This window comes from Ischnura elegans, chromosome 4 (assembly GCF_921293095.1).
Source record: "Ischnura elegans chromosome 4, ioIscEleg1.1, whole genome shotgun sequence".
Lineage (NCBI taxonomy): Eukaryota > Metazoa > Arthropoda > Insecta > Odonata > Coenagrionidae > Ischnura > Ischnura elegans.
In genome coordinates this window covers 91,649,026-91,671,744 of record NC_060249.1, presented here as the reverse complement: position 1 = coordinate 91,671,744, position 22,719 = coordinate 91,649,026, and the positions used below count along the sequence as shown (strand labels likewise).

The following is a 22,719-nucleotide window of genomic DNA, read 5'->3' as shown; positions in this document are numbered from 1 at the left end:
AGGTGTGTTTAGCTACCCAATTTTATGCTATGTTTTGCCACTTAATTTAAGTTTTGAGCCTGATACCATGGAAGGAGCAAAATTTATGAGAATGCGGTATGTTAAACAAAAAGTGATATGCAAAATTTAATTTTGGACCAATTTTTGTAGATTTGAAGTCAAAGTATCTTTCAAGCCATGAATATTTCTTTAATTATTCATAAAAAATCATTAAGGATTTGAACCCGGCTCAGCCGGAAATTTTGGGAACCGGGCTCGAATCCCGGACAAAGCGAATAATTTACCTCCGTATAATTTTGCCTATTTCAAGAGACATTTCCTTTGATTGAAAAATTATATTGCTCAATATGTAACACTAAGCTGCCTCTAATAATTTGCGAGTTCAAGGGTATGTGAGTATTGAAGTGATTCCCCTCCTAGCGAATGCTTTGTTACCTTCGCTATTGATCGGGTTTGAAACGACAGTTTGAACTTCCGAGACAGCGGGCTGTCAGTGGCCAGATTCCTCACCCATTCTTCATTCTTTTCCGCTGCTACGTGTCTAGGGAGACTCATTCCTATCGTGCCACTCCTTTGAGGACATACATGCTTATCCTGTATCCGATGCCAACCTAAATTACTGGACGGAGTCGCGTCGCGTCTCGAATAAAAATGAGCGACGTGGCACGATCATTTTCTCGGGCTAAGAAAAATCTACGTAAAAACGGTGACTTCTAGCTATTAGAACGCTATGAGACCATGAATTGTTTCACAATGAAGTTAATTAAGGCAATATCAGAGAAGAAGATTTCTGTAGGACTTGACGTCTTTATAGCCAGAGAGGAATTTTAGTCATAATATATTAAGTCATAAGGAGGCGTAAATGTAATCTGCTAAAATGTATTTCAAGGTCGCCTAGGATAGAGCTATTTTACTCCAATGACAGTATTGTAATATGTACAAATGTCCATGTAGTGTTAAGTTTCTCGGTTGTTTGGTACACCTACTGCCTTAGTTTATTTAAGAATTGCGCCGCTCACAAGAAAGTTTTAAACAATAAATTTTTAATAAAATTGAAACTTGCGTAACTGTATTACCTGCTTCTCCAAGTAACAGTGTACAAGTAACGGCATTATTTTCCTGTATTATAGGTTTTCCGAGTTCATCTTAATGCTACTTCTTCATAAGGAAAAGTACGTTATTCAATAAACAATAAGGTGGTCTCTAATTGCATGAATTCGATCATAGGTGGAATGATAAAACTCTAGAATCATTAAACGATTGAGAAAGCGAAAGAATGCGTTAAAATTGTACTAAAATGATATTTACAGATAAGAACTGAAGTATAAAGTACGTGTCATTGTTGAAAACATAATGTTTTTGCGCACATGCATTGTAATTAATCATTATCTTTCCCACTTGATTAAAATGCTTTCGTATAGACGAACTTTTTCAAAAAGTGCTCTCATTTTGACAATCCATAGGCCTACATTTTATATCGATCATTTTGAACCAATGTATTATGGCTAGAAGTTTGCTTTGTTTTCACAGCCTCTTTTGAGAGTAGGTTATTTAAGACTTAATTGGGGACGCAATTTAAGGTCGACATCGACAAACTCGTGGCTGTGACAAATGTTATTAGAATCACTTCATCAACGGGTGACAACCTGAATTATATTTAATTTAATTATAACCAATTACTATAGTTTCTCACTTTATGAAAAAGCTTTCATATGAAGGATCATTTCTCCTTTTATAGTACTCTCATTTTGAAAATGGACTGGTCCACATTTTATAATGATTATTGTGAACCAATATATATTATATTTAGAAGTTTTTTTTGTTTTCGCAGCCGCTTTTCAGAGTGGGTCATTTCAGACTCGGTTGAGGACGTAAGGTCGACATCGAAAAACTCGTGGCTGGGACAAAGGATATTGGAATCACTTCATCAGCGGGCGACAACGTGATTCCACTCGCTGTCAAACATTTGAGCCCGAACTCCACTTCTCTCTGGTCCAGTGCCCTTTCCTTCCCCTTGTCCTCCCTCATCCTATTGTCTTGGAGAATTGGGGCGACCATTGCGACCAAAAACAGCTTCTCCACCAGGTTTAGCTTCCCTCTCTCTCTCTCTGTCACCGTCTTTTTCTCTCCCTGCCCTTCGCGCACCGATACCACCGGGCGCTTTAATCAAAACGAACGAGCTCGGATTTTGAACGGATGATTGCTCTCGTGTCAATTCGGCCGCTTCTTCGCGAACGTTTACCGAAGCTTTTGTCCTGGGTCGGAGTTTCCCCAGTTTCCCGCAGTTTTGCTGCGGGGGCGCCTGTTGATCGAAGCCGAAATGAATGTGGTTTGCGCGCGTGCTGCAACGCATATGGAGTTTGGAGAGAGGAGAATGAAGGGGGTGAGGTTGAATGGGGTGGTCAAACATACCTGCCTGAGCCACGGCCTCGAAACAGTGGGGTGTTTGACGCGATGCCTGCGATGATGGTCGCTTTATGAGTGAAGTGACGTGTGAAGTGCCGAGTGTGTTTGGCCTTCATGTCCTTCTGCTTGCTCGCTCGAAAGAATGGTGATTCTTTTTTTTCTCCTTTCGCTTTGTTGGCCGTCGGGGCGTTTTCAATGGGCAATTGGGACTGACGCTGATGAGGAAAAAATGCGATCATCCCATTGATCCTTTATCTGAGATAGCTTTTGCTGTTTGTTGTGCGATTAACCTTTGATTATTCTCGTATTATCGCGAAAATAAAGAAATAATTCATGTAAAACACAAAAGGGTCGAAGCTTAATATAAAATAAGTGATACTGTTAATAAGAGGAATTTCTTAATTGCGTCGCAATTTGGATATTTGAGAAAAAGTGTTTCCTATGTTTGCGTTTCTCCATCGGTTATTTTCAAGTTATTGCGACATTAAAGAAGTAATTCAGGTGGGGATGAAATTAAATCCATAATAAGTGATACTGTAATCAAGAGGAATTTTTTAATTGCAACGAAATTTGGATATTAGAGCAAAGGTATTTCGATTCACCTCCGACTATTTACGTATTGTTGCGAAATTAAAGATATAATTCAGGTAAAAATACATAGGGGATGGAATTGAATCTAATTTGAGTGATTCTGTAAGCGAGAGGAATTTCTTAGTTGCGCCGAAAGTTTTATCTTAGAACAAAAGTATTTGCTATGTGGGAGATTCACCTTCGATTGTTATCGTGGTGTTGCGAATTTAAAAATATAATTCAGCTAAAAGCAAAAAGGGGATGAAATTGATTTTAATTGCATCGAAATTTGGATAATAGGGGAAAGGCATTTGCTATCGTAGGAAAGCCTGCTTCACTCCATAATTTGTTGTGCATGCAAGCGGATAATTGTTTGACTGATTAAAGGCTATTTTTCAACGGAGAGAGTTTGCTTTACTGAAACTGAGTAAATATATTTCTTTTATCAATGTTGCAGTTTCCTGATTCTATTATCCTTTTTTGGCTTACGTGTAGTTTATTGCATCTGTATTTGTGTTTATATTTTGTCAGTCACACCATCAACACTTGAGTGCGTTATTATAATTATCATATCTGTGAAAACGAAGCCAAGGGTGTACCCAGGATCAAAACTAGAGGGGGGCCTGCCGTGTTTGTTCAAGTTATAGCACAGAAAAGTCAAATAAACTAAAATTTCGAGAAATTTATAACAGCGCTTTATTAGTTTTTTATTTATTTTTTACTAAAAAATAAAATATTTTTATTTTAATTACATATTTTATATTAATATCACTAGCCCAGGATTAAAAGAAAATTTGTTCAATTCTTTCGATTTGAACTACATTTAATTTTGCTTCTAGGGGGGGGGGGGCAGCTGACCCCCAGCCTCCCGCTGGATACGCCCATGAACGAAGCTGATAGAGTTAGGTAAAAGCTCGCTGGCGGCCTAAAATAATTAGCAGGGAGTTTAGCCGCTGTGGAGTGTTCGTATGACTTCCCTGGGTGTAACGGTTATGCACACTCATTAGTAGTTCCCTGTTGATGCAAACCTCCTGGTCGTATCGTGGCTACTTAAACATGCATCTCACTGCTTTCTACTGCTAAGAATATTGTATGATAAGAATGATTTCGCTCAATTTCGATTTGCGATTATTTAGGAATAGTAATGTTGTGACGAATGCCGACACTAACTTGGATCGCTTCATGTTTTCACAAAAATAAACACTCTTCACTGCGTTACAAATACATCATAAATATAGCTTGTGTTTATAATTTTTTTCTAAATTTAGAGTCTGTTTAAAATGCAGAAAAAATAAAATGATCGTAAATTCCAAATATTTTCGCATATTATTCAAAGAGTTGTCTAATATTCACAATTGATATTTAAATGTTATCGAAGTTTAATGATTTAAAGCATGATTTGTTTACTATCTATAGCATAGAACTATTTAAGTTATTTTACATTGAAAGTTCCATCGATTTTAATGCATTAAAATTAGTATTATCATTACTTTTCCTCTTCTATTCTTGACCTTGTTTAATAACTTTTTATGATATTCCTTGGAGTTTAGGTCAATAAAAACCAAGTTATAGCCAACGTTTCGATTTATTTAAAATCATCCTCAGGGCTCTTAACTTTGCACATATTTATTGATATATTTATCATCAATAAATATGTGCAAAGTTAAGAGCCCTGAGGATGATTTTAAATAAATCAACGTTGGCTATAACTTGGTTTTTATTGCATTAAAATTGTGATAAAGATTTCCGAAAATATAGTAGATATATGACCTTGAGCCAAACCTAATGGATCTTAATTTTTTTTATTACCAATGAGACGATTATAAGTGTGCTCGATCTTTTATGATGTTTTCTAGGCTACATGTCTTCTAGAGGTGCTTAGGAAATAGGCAATAATATATAATTATGAGATTGTACCATATAATAGTCGATTTAAAGGTATTATAATTTGGCTAGCTAATTGAAATAATCTGTGAAACTAACATGTGTTTTACATCGTGCTTTTTCCTGGTACATATGTTACGGGTTGTTGAGATTCCTTGACATCATTATGCCAATCATCTTAGATAAGTTTAGATTATATTCAAGATTTATGAAGTAAACTCTCCTGTATCAATAATTCCATTTACGTTTCCTATTTCTTGGAAGGATGTTAGATTATTATTAGAAGGTTGGTCGAAAACGGTAATTTTTCGCTTTCCAAAAGAAAAAAAATTGGTGATTTGATTGTGGATCAATCAAAACATCGGTAGAGTTTGCTTAATAATGATAGCATTTTGGAGAAACGAGAATTAGTGAACGCATCCAGGAGATTTTATATAAAAATTAATATTTTTGTATATTTCAAAATTTCGTTGGCCGCATCATCGGAACTCTCTTTTCATCTAGATTGGAGGCAGGATTGAGGGGAAATTAAGTAACATCATGTCTTAGATTAACCCAAAGGACGGAAAGGCTCAGGTCTCTGAGCGCCTCGGAGTGTGGGGCCTCATAAAAGGCTAATCTGACGACGACGCCCGGTTAATTAGCTCGGGATGCCTTCATTCGGTGTCACACTGTTGCACTCCACAGACTCGACGGAGGTTGGCCAATGAGACCCAAGTACTGGGAGATAACGGTTTTGCTAACGTCCCCAACCCCTCCCTCCATCTCGTCTCTCCCCCTTCCGAATTCCCCGCCTTCCCTTACCCACCTTGCGGAGAAGATTACCACGCGAGAAGGTCGCCATTCGCTCATTCTGTGCTCGAATTCTTGCGTCACCCGCACACAAAGGAAAATGGGATGAGGAGATTGGACCGATGGAAGGGATGATGAAAATGGGCGGTGTCTTCTTCTTATTCTTCTTCGGTGGCCCGTGCGACTCGGAAAAATACCTTTTAATTGACTCCATCTCTCTTCCTCCCCTCATAAATATCCTTCCCTCACTGAAACCCTCCCAACCTCCCATACCGTTTCTCTCGCGTCTAATCGTATCTGCGCTCATTTATTTTCTTTTCCTCCCTTCCGAACATTAGTCCAGTCGAAACGAACGTCGAAAAGGGCCGGATTGGGGCAAAATATCATGTAGTTGCTTATTTTTGCGCATAGAGGCCCGAGCTTCAAGACCAACCCATTAAAATCCCTGACCTCTGGTGGATAATTGGATATCAGGGAGTAACCCTGGGTTCATGAGCAACCCTTGACCTCTGGTGGGTAAATGGATATGAGGGAGGTTCCATGAAGGTCACTTTTTTTTTACGTTTTTTGTGAATAGCTCGAAAAATTTGACCTCCACTGAAAGAATGAAATAATACAAAACTAAAATATACGAATTTCACAACGAAAAAGTCAGAGCCGTTTTGTCTGCAGCAGTTGTGACGAGTCGCAGAGGACATCAATTTTCGATTAAAAATATCTCAGGGGCGTATTATCAAATTATAACGCTAAATTTACAAAGAAATAATAGAAAAACACAGCATTTAAAGTAAGAAGCTATTTATCTTTAGGAAGTCGCCAGGGCACTCGGCGCGAATCTGCGGGATCCCGGTTCGAATCCAGTTGAAGGCAAATGATGTTTCAATAGTGGAATTTTCCACTTCGTGTGCACTTTCCGGTGACTCCGTTAATGTTAATATTCATTTTTCAGCGCCTTTTTTCTTACAGTCATTCTTTATAAAACATCGTAGTGTTTTAGCCTCGAGTTATTGCCTTATATTGGATTGCTCATCTTCCGCTGTGCAAACGTGTGAATGCACGATTTTTACGCAAAGTTACGTTTGTTGACTGGACCACTCCTAATAATAGATACGTAATTTTGCTATGCACTTCTTACCGTTTAAAAATTTGCTCAATGTTGGGCTGGTTTTATAATGTATGGATGGCGATAACTCGAACATGATACTGTTGTAACCTTAATTCGATGATATGTCTGGTGCGGTGGGGTAGCCACAGAGGGGGGGGGGGGGTTTCCTGGTTACAACCTACAACCCTCTTTGAGCCTTGGGGTGTTTTCCATACACCCCGGAAGGGCCCCGAAATATTCAGTAAACCCTCCATTTCAAAATATCGGTTAGATCATTGGTCTGGTGAAAGTAAAGCAAAATTTTGCAAAGCAGTCCAGAATTACGTTTAGTTAAGTTGGTAACCTTACAATACTATCGACACTTTTCACAATTGAAGTATTATATGTGAATATGAAGGAAAAAAGGTATATAAGTGACGTCAACTTACGTAAAGTCTCATTTTTATTGCAGTGATCGTAAATTTTGTACAATGCTAGACTGGAGTTCCACGTACGATATTTCACCGGCAACTTGAAATGAATTTGAAAGTATGCATGGTACTACTTTATATAATATAATAATGTTTTATAGCCTCATAATCCACTTCATTTCTTATTTAAGTTTATATATCTCTGTCTGAGGGATGGCGTGAGACACCCTAACACACCTCCAAATCTCCGCTCTTCTGAAACAGTTATGGATTTGGAACCAAGAATCAACTGCGGCGACGTACGCGGCCTCAGATGATACAATTTTCGCCCGTTCCTCTACTGGGTGGAGTCGAAAATAAAAATGAAAAAAAAAAAACACTCCGTGTAATGTGTCTCTTGATCTGTGATCTTCCCTTCATTAATCTCCACTGTGGCCTCGTTCTCGCCAGCGGAAGGGTGGAGAGTATAGATGGGGTAGTGTGGGGATAGACCGATGGGTTGGGAGAGGACGGATTCCATTGCGCGGGACTGTTGTAATCTCAAGCGAAATTGATTCCTCGCTTCACAAATATCCCCAGTCATCAAACACCTTAGGGAAGGGGCTGCATTGAGATCTATCTTTCCGTCCATTGTGTGCGATCGGCAGCGTAATGATGATTCGACTAGTAACACTGAATCCATTACATCAAGTCTCCCCTCCCTCAAGCATTTTTTTTATTGTTAAGCTAAGAATACAAGTTTTTTTGTGCTTGTATCTGGCTTGGTTCATAGCCCCATTTGCCGTTTTTTAATTAGGTTTCCTGTATTTTTTATGTTTTGTTATACTATGAAATGGACGATATTATACAGAGACATTTAAAAAAATGAAAATTTTTCAGTTTTTGAAACGTCTCTGTATAATATTTCGTGAAATAATCATTTTTGTAATTATCTATTTTGCAATTAATGTGCCTGCATACTGTACTATATTATTATTGTTCTTATGGATTTTTTTCTGGTACAATAAATGTTTTATATCTCTCTCTTTGCCTGCTGCAAACGCCATCGCAAATATAATTACTGATCGATATCGAATCGCGTCTACTAATTCTTTTTATTATTTATTCGTGTATTTACTCATCACTCGCGGGTGTATGGTCGCTTCCGATTATTTTATTTACCAGGGATCCGCTGTGCGACCGTAGCTGCTGGACTAATAGGATGACTCCGGCAACATGATAGTATTTTGCGGGTATCGGATTCATTCTTTTGATGAAAAGGCAAAATAGGCACTCCCGTCATGAATGCGTCCGTATTCCTGTTGTGCGACAACGGAGATTTATTATCGATGCTAATTTTATTTATTTCACCCTACGTTTTCATTTGTGCGCGGGAATATCGTTCGTGGTAATTTCCCCTTTCATTGTCATTCCATTGTGCATCTCAATCACTCCGGGTAATGCTGAAGTTTTTTTGCGTGGCAAATTCAAAGATTTTCTAAAACCAGAATTGTCTTTTTATTTCTATCTTATGAATTTATTACAGATAACAATGACTTATCTTGGACTCACAAAAGGTACAGAGTATTGTATTATAGTGTTACTTTCAGTATCACACATATCGCGAAATTTCTGTTCGTTAGCCTTTTCTTACCTTAGAGTCAGCTGTGAATAATGAAACTAATTGCTATTTAAAATGAACAGTTAGAACAGTACAAACTGAATTTTATTTCTCAGGAAGCCATATTTCCATGAAGCGATTTTGGATTACTGTGAGCTCATTGTAAGGAGAGTTATAATTAATTCATCTCTCATTATTTTCTCGAGCAGTTAGGATGATGAGGTCAAGCATCGGTTTAAAAATCTTCCTTGAATAGCTCTGCCGGGGGCCTCGCTTTGATCCACTCTTGCATTTCAATATACATAAATTCTGATATCCTCTGAATCAATATTTGAATATTAAATGACATTGATGAAATTTCGAGTTTTTTTTAACCACTGGAATCCCTGTTTTGAACATGTAGGTAATAATGTTTACGTTTGAGGAATTGAATAACAATGATGAATTCGATGCATGCTTAATTAATTTTTCTCTCTTTTAAATCCACCTGTCAAAAATTCTGGGAAAATTAATTGGTAGAGAAAATATTTTTTAATGTATTAAATGTTGATCTCTTGTTTATGCCATAAATGTAATGTAATGAACAAATTTCATTATATAATATATGTATTTCTTGTATTTAATTTAAAATGTAATATATTGTTAGATGGTGAAATGATGAAAGGAAATTGATTTGAGAGGGGCAGACGTAGGCATCGCCATGGAATAGCTTACGTTTCATAATTATAAGTTAACGTAACTACTGGAAAATGATGCTTTGGCCTTTCCCCCTGAGATTTAAAAAATGTTTTTCGGAATGTGTGTCAAATTTTTAATTTAATTTTATGCGTTACCAAGCTTAGTTTTAAATTTTGAGAGTTGAAGGATGAAAAATAGCTTAGAAGATAGGTAAAGGTTTAGCAAAGTAAATACTAATAAATAGATTTTTTAACACCCTGATTGTTTTCCTTCTTCGTGACCGTTACATGAAGTGAAAATAAAATATCCAAAATAAATAGAGAGCAAAAAAACAAAAGATATTGTCGCAATAAGCAAATCAGACCCATATGTCGTTCATGTACATACATTTTTTACTTTTCAATCTTGATCCCATGCGAAGAAGCCGATGCTCGTTCTCGCATGTATCTATTTCCTCTGAACTATCGACGCGTACGATTTCTGTTCGTTTCAATGTGCACGTCCATCACCGTAAGCAGACCTTTTAAACGATGATTGATATTGCTATTTTTCCAGTCACTCGCAAGTGCTTGTTCCCTGATTGTTGGCCAGTTTGTACAAGCCAGGCGGTTCTGACGTACGATAGTGGCAGCAGCTGGTCTTTTATTGGCGTTGTTCGACTAGGACTTCAGAAGTGATAAAAAAATACCTTCTGATCTTTATTTACGACAGTTATTCGACCCTGAAACAAAAAGAAACCCAAACTATGACAATGGGAAGCTCAATCAATCTAACCGAAACTCGAAAATTTCCCACTCCACTTTTAACCCATTCGCTTATTAATGTTTCATGGAAATTTTGGGCCTAAATCCCTTTATTAATTTTTCTTAAAGATTTCATTTGCATATTAATTTATATGATATAAAAATTTACGACAAGATTCATGGATTTATTTATGAGAGTATAATTTTAGTCTTTTTGGTACAAAATATTTATTTTTAACATTATATCAACTTATAAGTGCTAAACAATTTTAATATGCAACGACTGAAATCACGCTAACGGCGGTTCGGTGGCACCTCATAAGGAAAATCCATGTAGGCCGGCGAATCTCCGGCTATATTCCCGAATGGGTTAACGCAATATAGGTACTGCTCAATTTTCCTGCGCTCCTCAACTCGAAAATCGATACCTCCACTGCATAAGCGCTCAACAATCGCCCACCGAATCAAATCCGCTCATCTAGTTAGACCTTGTAGTACTCGATAAGCGGATTTGATTCGGTGGGCGATTGTTGAGCGTTTATGAGGTATCGAAATGGAGGTATCGAAATGTCACGCTATAACGAAACCATGATCGGACTACATAAATCACTATGTGGAAAAAACACAGTTTTTATTCGTTCATCTCCTACGATAAAGGATTTCCACCCAGTCACACCCGCTACTATTACTTGTGCTCAATCAATTTACTTACTTAGTGAATCAACTCATAGGTTGGTTTTGGGTTGGTAAGGGTAGAGCTCACCCCGGAATTAGCTCAAAGCGTTTGAATATCGTTTATCCAGGAAAGGGAGTCAATTTATTACGCTGAGCCACCTTCCAATTTCAGAATTTTAGGGTGGGATGTCCGTAGGATTGAATTTGAATCACTTCGGCCAGCAGTCAAGCATTCTTCCTACAAGGCTACAACGATCCCCAATGAGTTAGAGCACAATGGAGTGAGTATTCCTGAGCGTGTTTGTGGATTCACAATCTCTTTACCTGAAGTTGGAGTTGATACATTGGCTAAACCCTTCTATATGCCTAAAAAATTTCCCGGGTGCCACGCGGTGCCCATTTTCATAATTTGGAATGATAAATACCAGCATAGAAGTAAGGAAACAATTCATCAGATGCTACATATGGAGTATGTTTCTCTATGGAAGCGAGGCTTGGACGTTGACAGCAGCAGAGAAGTCAAGAGTGGAAGCATTCGAAATGTGGTGCTACCGAAGAATGATGAAGATAAAATGGATTGACCGTGTGAGTAACCAGGAAGTGCTAAGGAGAGTGGGAGAAAAGAGAAGCCTCCTAAAAACATTAAGCAGAAGAAGGGACAACTTAGTTGGCCACATTTTGAGGCACGATGGTCTGATGAAGACAATCGTTGAAGGACAAGTGGAAGGGAAAAAGGGCAAGGGACGGCCCCGAATGAGTTATATAGGACAGGTTATAAAGGATGTAAAAGAGAATAAATATGTAGCTATGAAGAGATTAGCGGATAGGAGAGAGAAATGGAGAGCTGCGTCAAACCAATCTTAGGATGACCGACGATTGTATCATTCAAAATAACTAAACGAGTAATTGAGAAATTGATAGCATTGCATTATGCTAATCCCACTTAATTTTTCCTCGGGCAATATATAATGTAATTTTGAATTAAAATTAAGAGACAGTTACCTGTAGAATTATAAATAAGTAATAATTGAAGTGAGGGAAAAATTTATCGCAAACTTTTAGAGCCATATGAAATGTTTTTGGTATCACGATGCCAAATTAATGTTATTAGGTTTTACGAAATGTTTTAAGAAATTGGCTTCCGTGACATAAAATTTTTCTTCAGTAACTCATGGGTATTTTCTATAGAGCGGTTGAATTGCCCGTGTAAGTGTGATAAACTGTTGACCTCCATGAGTGCAGATGTGAATTGATTAGTTTGTGTGAATTACTTCGGTTGTTTCTATTTTAGTGCTCTGTCTCCTCCGCTAAGCCCTAGAAATATGAATATTCTCGCCAATTCTAGTACGATTCTGATATGCCCTGTGGTGAAATTTGTCCCGCGGTGTAGTGGCGTTTGTATCAAATACGAGGAGAGGGAATCAGATGACGTCAGGTGATGATGAAGAACCACAGAGAGGATGCGCAGGTTTACTTTCCCTAATTGGTGTAAACAAGCTATTGAGTAAATTTAGGATTCAAGCGGCTGATTAGCGGAGGTGTTGTGATCCTGAAGAGAACAGAATTAATGGATTTCCATTAAGACCTTGCCTCACAAATACCTAACAAAACGATTAGGAGTTCAATGGAATTTATTAGGGGCTGATTTTTCTAGTTTTCCCGCTTTTTGTCATCAAATTTCCTCTCCGAATTTTTTATTGATTTTTCTTTGGAAAAGATCTTATTTATATAGTAGTTCTTCATTTCCGGTTACTACCACTTCGGTTACCATGGCGATGACAACAGTCTCGCGGACATTGCTGGCTGGTAATACTGCCTCCGTCTTCAGGTCGAAGAACTTCATCTTCGTTTTCAACCTTCATCATCGACATGGAGAAGCTGGCAGTTGTGTCAGCGAAACTGCTGCAATCGCCGCAGCAGCCGACGTACGTCTTAAACGCAGCCTTCAACGCACACCTTGGAAATCTCTATTCCTACCATTATTGTCATGTTTCACTTCTGATTCTAGTCATCTCCCATACTTAAATTACGCTTCATCGTGCCTAGGTAATCAATTAATAAGTCTTCAAACTCTTGTAGATGACATCTTCTCCTCATTATTCACGATAATATTTTCGTAATTTTACTTTGTTTCTCGGTCAAATTCTGCTTTAAAGAGAATTGTATGATGTAAATATCACTTGTTGCTGACATGGATTTGAAAAAAATGTTTATATGTATTCGGCCAATACAACTGTGGTTTTTATTTCAAGACCTCAGCAAATGGTTCGTAAATTTTCTGAACACGAAATTCTTGGTGATGTTCGACATTATCGGCTAAAAATATCCAGGAACTTCAAAGGTTTTTGGTGGGTAAAACGCTTGCGCATTCCAATAATGTAATTACAGTTGGGAAACTATTTCAAGTCCCTGTGAGTAGGTAGGTACCTACTAAATTCTTCAAAAATCGAGCGCTGCGAAGTTGAAATCGGAGAAGAGACTGTTTTTTTTACTTTTAATTTTCTTGGAAAATTGGAGCGAAAATATTGGCGTATGTAAAGTTAGAACTTGGGGAAACTTTAGTGATGAGATGAGCAAACAACCGTAATCGCTTCACGATGAACCCTGTGTTTGCCTTAAGTTAATGAATGCTCATTAGGCACACAGCTTACTCGGTTCTTCTTGTGGAATTTGAATTGAAAATTCGTTATCCCAAGGTAGGTGTGTTCACCCTCGTGAGCGATTTTAAATTATTTATCATTCCATCGGTCGTGAAAGTTTCTTTTGTTGAAGTTCTTTACCCTAACATAATTATGGCTGGAGTAAGAACTTTGTATTTCCTAATGATTCCTCTTATCCGTAGCTCTTGTCACGCTGTTCCATTTGATTGTTTTGTTTTTCTAGCGTATTAACTGTTATCCAAAGAATATTATGCACGAAAATAATATCCAAATTATTTTCTGGCAATCACCTTTCCATAATTAATGCGAATGTGCTCTTACATGATTTTGTATGCACGAATATGAAATAGAAACTATAAATATGAACATATGTTTCGCTAGGTTTTCTTTCATTATAGCATATGCGAGTAAAATTTTGAATGGAATTTTAATAATTTCCCAAGTATGTCAAATATCAGCGAATACCTAGAATTTTTTTCTGAATTGAGATAATAACATGCAGAAATATTTCCCCAAGCAGTTCAACATAATGGTAGCCATTTCTGGAGCGGAATCGATATCGTAATGCGAGATTCAACTTTTTGGCGATTCCAACTATGATGTGTGATTAGCTGTACAACTTACTTGTAGTTTTTTACGTGACTCTCGTCTTATATTTTCGTTTTGAATATATTTCAATTTCTTTAATTCTTTTTTTGGAACTTGTAATACACCAATGGGTATTTGCTGGAATGTAGAAAGGGCTCGTGCGCGTGTCAATATGTCGAACAACGTAGTGTGAATAATTCTTGAGCTTTTCAAAAACAAATCACGTAATTCTTGAACAGTCTCCAAGCAGGGGTACATAACGTGCCATTATCGATATTCTCTGTTTGGATCTTGGAATCCACCGATGGGTATTTGTTAGAATGTAGAAAGGGTACATCTAAAGGGGAAAAGCTGGTGCTAATATGTCGAGCAACGTAATGTGAATAATTTTTGAGCTTCTCAAAAACGTATTACATAATTCTTGAGTAGTATCACTGCAGAGATATACATAACGTGATATTATCGCACTCGCTATTCTCTTTTTTGAACTTGTAATCCACCGATTGGTATTTGTTAGAATGTAGAAAGGGTACAGCCAAAGGGGAAAAGCTAGTGCTAATATGTCGAGCAGCGTAATGTGAATAATGTTTCAGTTTCTCAAAAACGTATTATATAATTCTTGAGTAGTATCAATGCAGGGATACATAACGTGATATTATCGCACTCGCTATCCTCTGTTTGGAACTTGTAATCCACCGATTGGTATTTGTTAGAATGTAGAAAGGGTACAGCTAAAGGGGAAAAGCTAGTGCTAATATGTCGAGCAACGTAATGTGAATAATGTTTCAGTTTCTCAAAAACGTATCACAAAATTCTTGAATTGCCTCCATGCAGGGGTGAATAACGTGACATCATAGCACTCGCTGTCCTCTGTTTGGAACTTGTAATCCACCGATTGGTATTTGCTGGAATGTAGAAAGGGTACAAGCGCGTGCCAATACATCAAGTAACGTAATGTGAATAATCCTTGATAATCGTATCACATAATAGTCACCACTTAGGGATGCGCAACGCGATATTATCGCACTCGTTGCTCATTTAGCAGCCGATTTCGAGGACCTTTCCAATCGGGACCACTTTCTTCAGATACTTTCTTTTCTTCGACGCTGCGGCAAGGGCAGCACCCTTTACTTTTCAAGGACGAACGAGACGAAGAGGAGAGTGTTCCATATTGGTGAGGGCGACAAGACCACAGCTCTCTCTCTCCGCGCTGCTTCCTCCGCAAAAACAAGATTCTCTTCCCGCCTTCGAGTCGTTCGTCTCCAACCAGCTTCTTTTATACATTTTTTTCTTACTTTTTAATCGTCGCCGTCGATTAAGCACGAGTCTGTCTCCTTTTCCCTTGCTCCCGTGGAAAATTTTCCGCCTCGTTAATTATCCACCAATTCCGATTCTTCTAGACGAGCGGCTCCCTACTTTTTTCCCTCCCGTTATATCCCGTCCCCACTGTACGTATATAACCAATGTTGTACCCCCAAAAATGTAACGTGCACATTTAATTACAGAATTTCACCTAGGGCACTTAAAGTTATAAATAATGGTATGAATAGAAAATTTTGTTGAAGTTTATTCGGGATTGCCACCGGATAAGGTTCTCCATCTCTGCCGACGTTTCGATGGCCGAGTCGTCCATCGTCATCAGGGCTTGATGCCGATGCTTAACTTACTCAAGCCCTGATGACGATGGACGACTCGGCCATCGAAACGTCGGCAGAGATGGAGAACCTTATCCGGTGGCAATCCCGAATAAACTTTAACAACATCATACGCCGGGAAAACCTCAGATCTTTCTTCAATAGAAAATTTGTTTTAAATACCCCATATGATATGCAAAAATATTTCCTGGTTAAGACTTACTTTTGCCAGGCTACTATTGCCAGGCTATTATTAGGGAACGTACTCAGAGTAAGAATGGTAGCGTAGCGTCCGCCATTACCAATAATTTTCAGCGTACCCTCAAGGGGTAGGCATACCACCGGTTAGGAACAGCTACTCTAGATACTTCCGATCTACTTTAGTTCATTAATTAGATTTTCGTCTCAGTTTATGCCAAAACGAACCTGCGACGATTTTATTTATTGTTTTGTCATTGGTTTATTATTCATTTACATGTCTTTGGTTGCAAATTTTGATTTAAAAATGTTTTTGAAAAATTCCCTTCCCCAGTTTTCCAGGTCAGTATCTGTTTTTGTCTATGTTCACACTGTAAGGATTGAATCATTTTGTTCATTATTGTACTGTTCGCTTCGGTTTATTTTAAACGACATAGTTTTGATTGCATGAACATATTTCAATTTCAATATTTTTCTCTTTGCTCACAATTGCTTAAATCTGTTACTTGTTAAATCATATTTTAATTATCTTAAGATCACCACCATTGCAAAATTTGTGCTCTTAGAGGTATTTTACCAGAGATAATAAATATTACTATTATCATCAAGAAACCCTTTCCGTTCTCCCTCCACATTGAATACCTTTTCACTATGCTGATTTGACAAGCGTTCTATCTTTTCTGCACCAATGGATTTTCCTCAAAGGATCCCTTTACTTTTTCCTTAAACTTTGTTATCACCTTCATTGGAATCGGGAATGGTCTGATTATTTACCTTCCATCCTCTGGCTCTATTTAATTTTCACATTCTCTCGGTCACTCAAGCGTGCAATCAATCAAATTCAATTGACGACGCCTTTTGCGGGAAACTCCCGCCAGTAAAAATAACAGCTTATTACCTCTCGAAAACAGCTCATATTATAAAATTTCTTTCCTGCAAAAAGATAAGATAGAATTTTCTAATAGAACTTTTCCTCTCGTCGTAAATGAATGTCGCGCCGAGGACCACGTTATGTGAACAATTTCTTTGGCATGGAGTTTGAGATAAATATTAGAGACATTTTTATTTTTTTAAGGCTGAAGGATCCTTAATTTTATAGAAATGTTATGCTTCATACATCAAGTAAAATATTCGAAGATTCAAGTTTCTTCTCTCTAAATTTGCTTTGTTGATCTAAAATCGAATATTTCTTAAGATTGCTAATAAAAAGAAATATCCTCAGTAAATTTATATGCATAGTATTAATTATCATTTACTTCGTATTACATACACGGAAGAAATTCATAAAGATGAAAAGTCAATTAATAACTTTTTTTAAATAATGACCTCCTGGATTCGTGGTGGCCATATTTTAATGTTGTTTTTAAGGTCAAAAAATTTTCAAATACCTATTAAACTCTTTATACCCATCGAAATGGCTTGTTCTAACCTTTTCTGGCTTATTGTCAATTCCCTTCCTTTTAGCTCGCCGTCTTGTTTTCCTCAACGGTCCTCCATCCATTTATTTCACGTGCCTCAGTCGGAGCAACGGTAAACCGTAGCGAACGTTGGCACAAAAAATAATATTAGATATTTCTGACACGTTCGAGAATTATGAAATTAGCGGCGCATATGATTGGTTGAAAAAAAAGAGGATAGCTGCCGTGGATGAAGTTCCGGAAATTAATAAACGAGTGAGAAAAGATAAGGTTGAAGAGGCGTGTCCATGGAGAGGTTTTGATTCTTCAAAGGGCGGCACTGAGTCTACTTCGTTCCTCACGCACCTTCCCCACCTCTGATCGAAGTTTCTGTCTCGTGATGCTGGGGTCGCTCGCGCGCTGATCTTCGCGTATGGGAAAGATGCGGTTTTCAGAATCCAAAACCGTTATTTTTTCGTGGAAAAGCGCTTTCTGTATCATCGCCGGACGCTGCCTCAGACGGTCTTCGAAGGATGCCGGTTATTTTGTGGATAGAACGAGTGGAATTCCGATCATCGTAAAATATTTTTTGATCACATCGAGAAGCGTCTGAAGAATTTAAAATAGACGTGTCCGGTTTGAGGGATTGCTGATAGAAACAAATAATTTTGGCAGAGAGCTATTAATTCGCTCTAATGCCTATGGGTAAGCATAAATAATTCGATGGTTGGTTTGATAAGCCTTCTTAATTCTGAGCAAAAATATAGAATTAGACTGCGTTTTAAATTTATACGGTACCTACCGTTATATGTGATAAATCGAAGTTAATCATTACTACCACCTAGGAAATTCTACGAATGACATAGGAGGCATACTTCCATGCAACCCATTCATTCATCCTTCAGGAATCCTCTATATTATTTCTACTGTATAGATACCTTTTTCTCAACTTATACGCAACCAAACTCCACAAATGAGGTACCAAAATGCACAGAATTTATCAGAGAACATGCGACGGCATATCTTACTTCCTAAATATTGCTATTGTTTCCTAAAATTGGTTAAAAAGAAACAAAAAAAAAACGGTAAATATTCCTGACGTTAACGGCGCACAAACTGATACATTTGTTTATTTGCAACAATATCTCGCATTCTTTAAATAACTTTTATCAAAATGCGGCTGATTCCACATTCAAGTCTCCTGCTGATACGTAAGTATGAGTCATAATGCGCGTTTTACAGAGGATAGTGTAATTACTTCCAATGATGTGTTTAAAGAGGTCCTCTGACCTCAATTTGTACATGAACATTACAATTAAATTTGTACATAAGACCCTGCCTTTTTTTCTGCATTTTAAAATTAGAAACGCGCCTATCCCTCTGTGGACCTGCATTGAAAAGAGCGGGGGAAGCCCGCTGGGAGCGGGCGCAGCACGCTCGTAATCCATGTTTACCGGGGACACTGCAGGGAGGATTTAAAAATCATAATTCTCTATGTTAACTTATCAGTCATTGGAATTTGTTATTACTTCGCGAGAAATTTAGTCGATGAATTTGGAATGTTTTACGCTGGTATGATATAATGTTCGAGATAAGGCAATTTTTAAGGCAAATAAATTTCATTGACCCTTTTTTAGCCATAATCCTCGAATTATGAATTCATGATAATCATATATTTTGGAATTGCCAAATTTATCTTTACATGGTTTTTTATTCCCTGATTTTTAGCCTTGAATATTTAACCGAAGAAAAGGTTATAGATGTTACGATTTTCAATGTGGAAATCAAGTTAATGTGGTGGCTAGTGTGTCGATTTCTAACGCCCAATGACCAGTGCTGGAGATTTTCAGAGAGGTTCCTATCCCAGTCTGGGTGCAATGCAGATGGCAATTCAAGCATCCAAAGCATTCCCCGTCCATAGAGTAGGATTTTATGACTTTTTTTACTTCGTGCGTTTCTTGAAGAGCACGCTATCGCCGACACATAGTTTCTCCCTCGTCTTCCACGGTGTCTGTAAATTGTTCCAGTGGCCTCAGCTGTTTATCGCATACTCAAAATACTATCACACGCCAATTATAATCTTGAGATGGGAATTTCGCCCTGTACCTACCTTGAAAATAAGTGGAATACTCGGTTAATGTGTAATAAGTTAAAAATAATTTCCTCCGAGGAATTAATTATACTCCGTGTCCTTGCCTGAAACAAGATGATTCCCTGGAGGATCGCCTGGCTAATTTTTAACAGGGTAACGCTCGGTTATTTGTAATAGGAGATTATGTTCATTTAATAATCCGTACTTTGCAATCACTACAGTCATAATCAAGGCTATGAGTTCTCAAGTAACATTACGCTACCGGCAACTAATTCGTTCACACATACGTATCCGCGCCGTGTGTATGCACAGCAACGAATACTCATTCTTCGCTCCTGAATCACAAGCACAAGTCAATTGTATTCCATTAGATTATATTACCTGGCACCGGCAAAAATAGACAACGGAGTAAAAGAAATTTTTCGATCAGCATATGAAATGTAAGATTAGCTAGGATTTTCGAACAAAACTAACCTAACTGGATCTTTCGGGAAACTTAAAAAACTGAAAGTTTTATTCAATGCGGAGTTAGTCGTGCAGCTAATTGCAGAGCACCAAGCTAATCAGCTCTTTTCTCTTTACTGTCATCTTCCATTTCCTTGTAGCGCAACCAGTATCATTGCTATTAAACAATGTCACCATAAGTGTCGTAAATACTTATTTACTGCTCAGCGAACAAAATTAACTTATTTACAGTATGGCCAAATGCGCATCTAGTGCTCACTGCTTTTAGTATGAAATCCGAAGATTTGAGCGTGATATTGAAATAATTACTTGCAATTTTCCACGATAATAAAATTTATTAATACCTACGTTTCATGTTACTACATCATCTTCAAGATCATCACTTTTAAGATGATTTATCAAAGTTAAAATCTAGGTCGTAATACATTTTATAATCGTGGAAAATTTCAAGTAATTATTTCAATACTTCTTTTAGCACCCTCTCTCCTAGCTGCATTAACTTACTGTGTGATTCTATGCCATTGCAAAAGCTATGCGAAAAATAAATTTTTGTACGAAGGCGTGAAATATGTGTCAAGCTCGGTTAGCAGAAGTCTCACGTTTCTCTTCTCTTATTCCACTCCCCTATTTTTGCAGACTCTGGACGCTTCGTACTTTGCCATTTTGCCTACCAGAGCACTTCTTCCTTTTACGACTTTTACGGCTGATTCCGATAACTGTTTGTGGAGCGGTGCATGCAGTGGCACGTGTTTGATTGGCCCGCTGCCGCCGTACGTCTGTCCGTGTTGCTGGTCATGGAAAGGGGGGCGGGGCACTTTTTCTCCTCTCGCCTCGGTTATGCAAATGGAATTCTCTCGCCTTACCGTTATCGGAAAAATGGAAAATTTAGCCCCGGCGAGCTTTTTTTTTCACTTTTCTCCTCAATCACGCGTGAACGTTGCAGCAAATTGGCCTAGTCTCGGAAATGTGCCCTGTAAGCTAAAAATAATAGGACGTAAGTAGTTAATATATTGTATATTTGCCTATGTTTGAAGAAGCTCGTGAAATCACGTAGAAGTTGTGTGTTGTAGTGAGTCTATTCTAGGATTGTCTTCAGGGAATCTGAGGTGCTGCCATTAGAAAGATTTCGAATCATGTATACATAGGAAATTAATTGATTATTCTCCACGACTCGTGCAAAAATGAACTGAAGCTGGAGATTTTAAAAATATTAATGATTTTAATGTGAAGTAGAAGTTTATAGTTAACAAAAATTTACAGCACAGTGAAACCAAATGGGAAAAATGCCTCTTTACCGAATAGCGTAAATATCTAATTCCGTGCAAGTGTCAATTTAAATTAGACCTATTACAACAAATATTCATATAAACAGTCTCTCGAGAGAGCATCGGTCGGGTAATAAATCTTCGAAACACCGCGTTACTGCAAGTTGTATGCATGTTACTGACCATAAGTTATAAAAAATGAAAGATCAACTCCAGCATAGCCAGTGCAGAGAAGTTAGTCCATAGTGTGGTGAATATTCGGCCTGTATAACATTGTTAAAGAAATGAAAGAAAGTTAAATTTTTATATGACTAAATATGTACCCTTAATCTAGAGAAGAAAATAAGCGATTACGCTCGTTAACATCGCTACATATGTATACCCTAAGTTAATTAAGTATTCGGCAAAACTATGTAACGTTTGAATGAAATCAAAAACGCCCAATTAAGTTTCCCTTTTTACTTCAATCCTTTGCGCAGTATAATATGTAGTGGAAACCATAAAAAGAGCTTTGCATGAATTATTCTCTGAAAGTTAACCCTAAATGCGTTCTTTTTCACCCAGAATAAGCATCGCTTGAAAGAGTTAGGTAACTTAATTTTCCGATCCACTGATGAGGTAATTAGTGGGGGAATATCACTGGATTAATGTTCCCTCAAGCGGTTAATCTTTCTTACCTCTTTTGTCCCGCCTGGAATCCTCCAACTCCTCCTGATTCTTCTCCTTTCCTCTGGAGATTTCGATTCCCTTTTATTTTCTCCTCAAGTCCAAGCCTTGCTCCGTGGGAGATGTCACATGGAACGCTTCCAGATTCTTCCCCGCGGGAAACTCTTTAGTTTCAAAGTCCTCGTATAATTCTTCGCACTCGTCTTCCTACTCCCCAACAGGCTGAAACCAAATCCTTTGTCACTGCTCCTGGAAAGTCTCTATCAGGGATTAATTCCACCGTGTCGGTTGGGAAGAAAGAATCTTAAGTGCACCCTGATCTTTCGAATCACAGTACGGATTTAAATTCAAAGAAAATTCGTTTCTTCTCTCAAGCCCATTGTGTTCGAAGTCGAAGGGAATAAATTATTTTGTCGACTAACTTCCAGACGATATCTTCGATGAAAATTCTCAAGATGAAAACTTCGCTTCGTAAGTTTATTCTGTCCTAAAGTCGTCCTAGTCCACCCAGTTCTCCAGTCGCCCTAGTGCTCTAGAGAGTCGAACTTGTGCTCGCAGCGAAGCCCACCACACTGGTCACCCATAGACCCACATTCGTGCCCGCGTACCGGAAAGAGTGTTGAGGAAAAGGGTTTTTAGAGTCGTGGAGCTTGGATTTCGTGACCGGCACGGGTGCGGACGTTCAACCGACTGCCTTAGTGGTCTGGAATCGCACGCGTCTGGGGAGGGTATCTTCTTCCTCTAGGAATTGAAACGGTAGAAGAGGTGGAGTGGGGATGGAATAAGGATGCGCGTGAAACGTGGAAGGCAAGGAAGACTTGTGTGGAAGGAGGAGGTATAGGTGGAAGGGGGATGGCACCTTAACTAACCGTCCCAGCATCCCGCAAGGTC

At 38.1% G+C, this 22,719-nt stretch overlaps 1 protein-coding gene across 1 annotated transcript in view; it reads right to left on the bottom strand.

Moving 5' to 3' along the window:
• Positions 1-22,507, bottom strand: part of LOC124156895 — a 133,650-nt gene extending 111,143 nt beyond the window's left edge. Inside the window, exon 1 of the mRNA XM_046531383.1 lies at positions 21,840-22,507. The gene's annotated coding sequence lies outside the window, so the exon portion shown is untranslated. The remainder of the gene's footprint in view (positions 1-21,839) is intronic.
• Between the last annotated feature and the right edge of the window lie 212 nt (positions 22,508-22,719).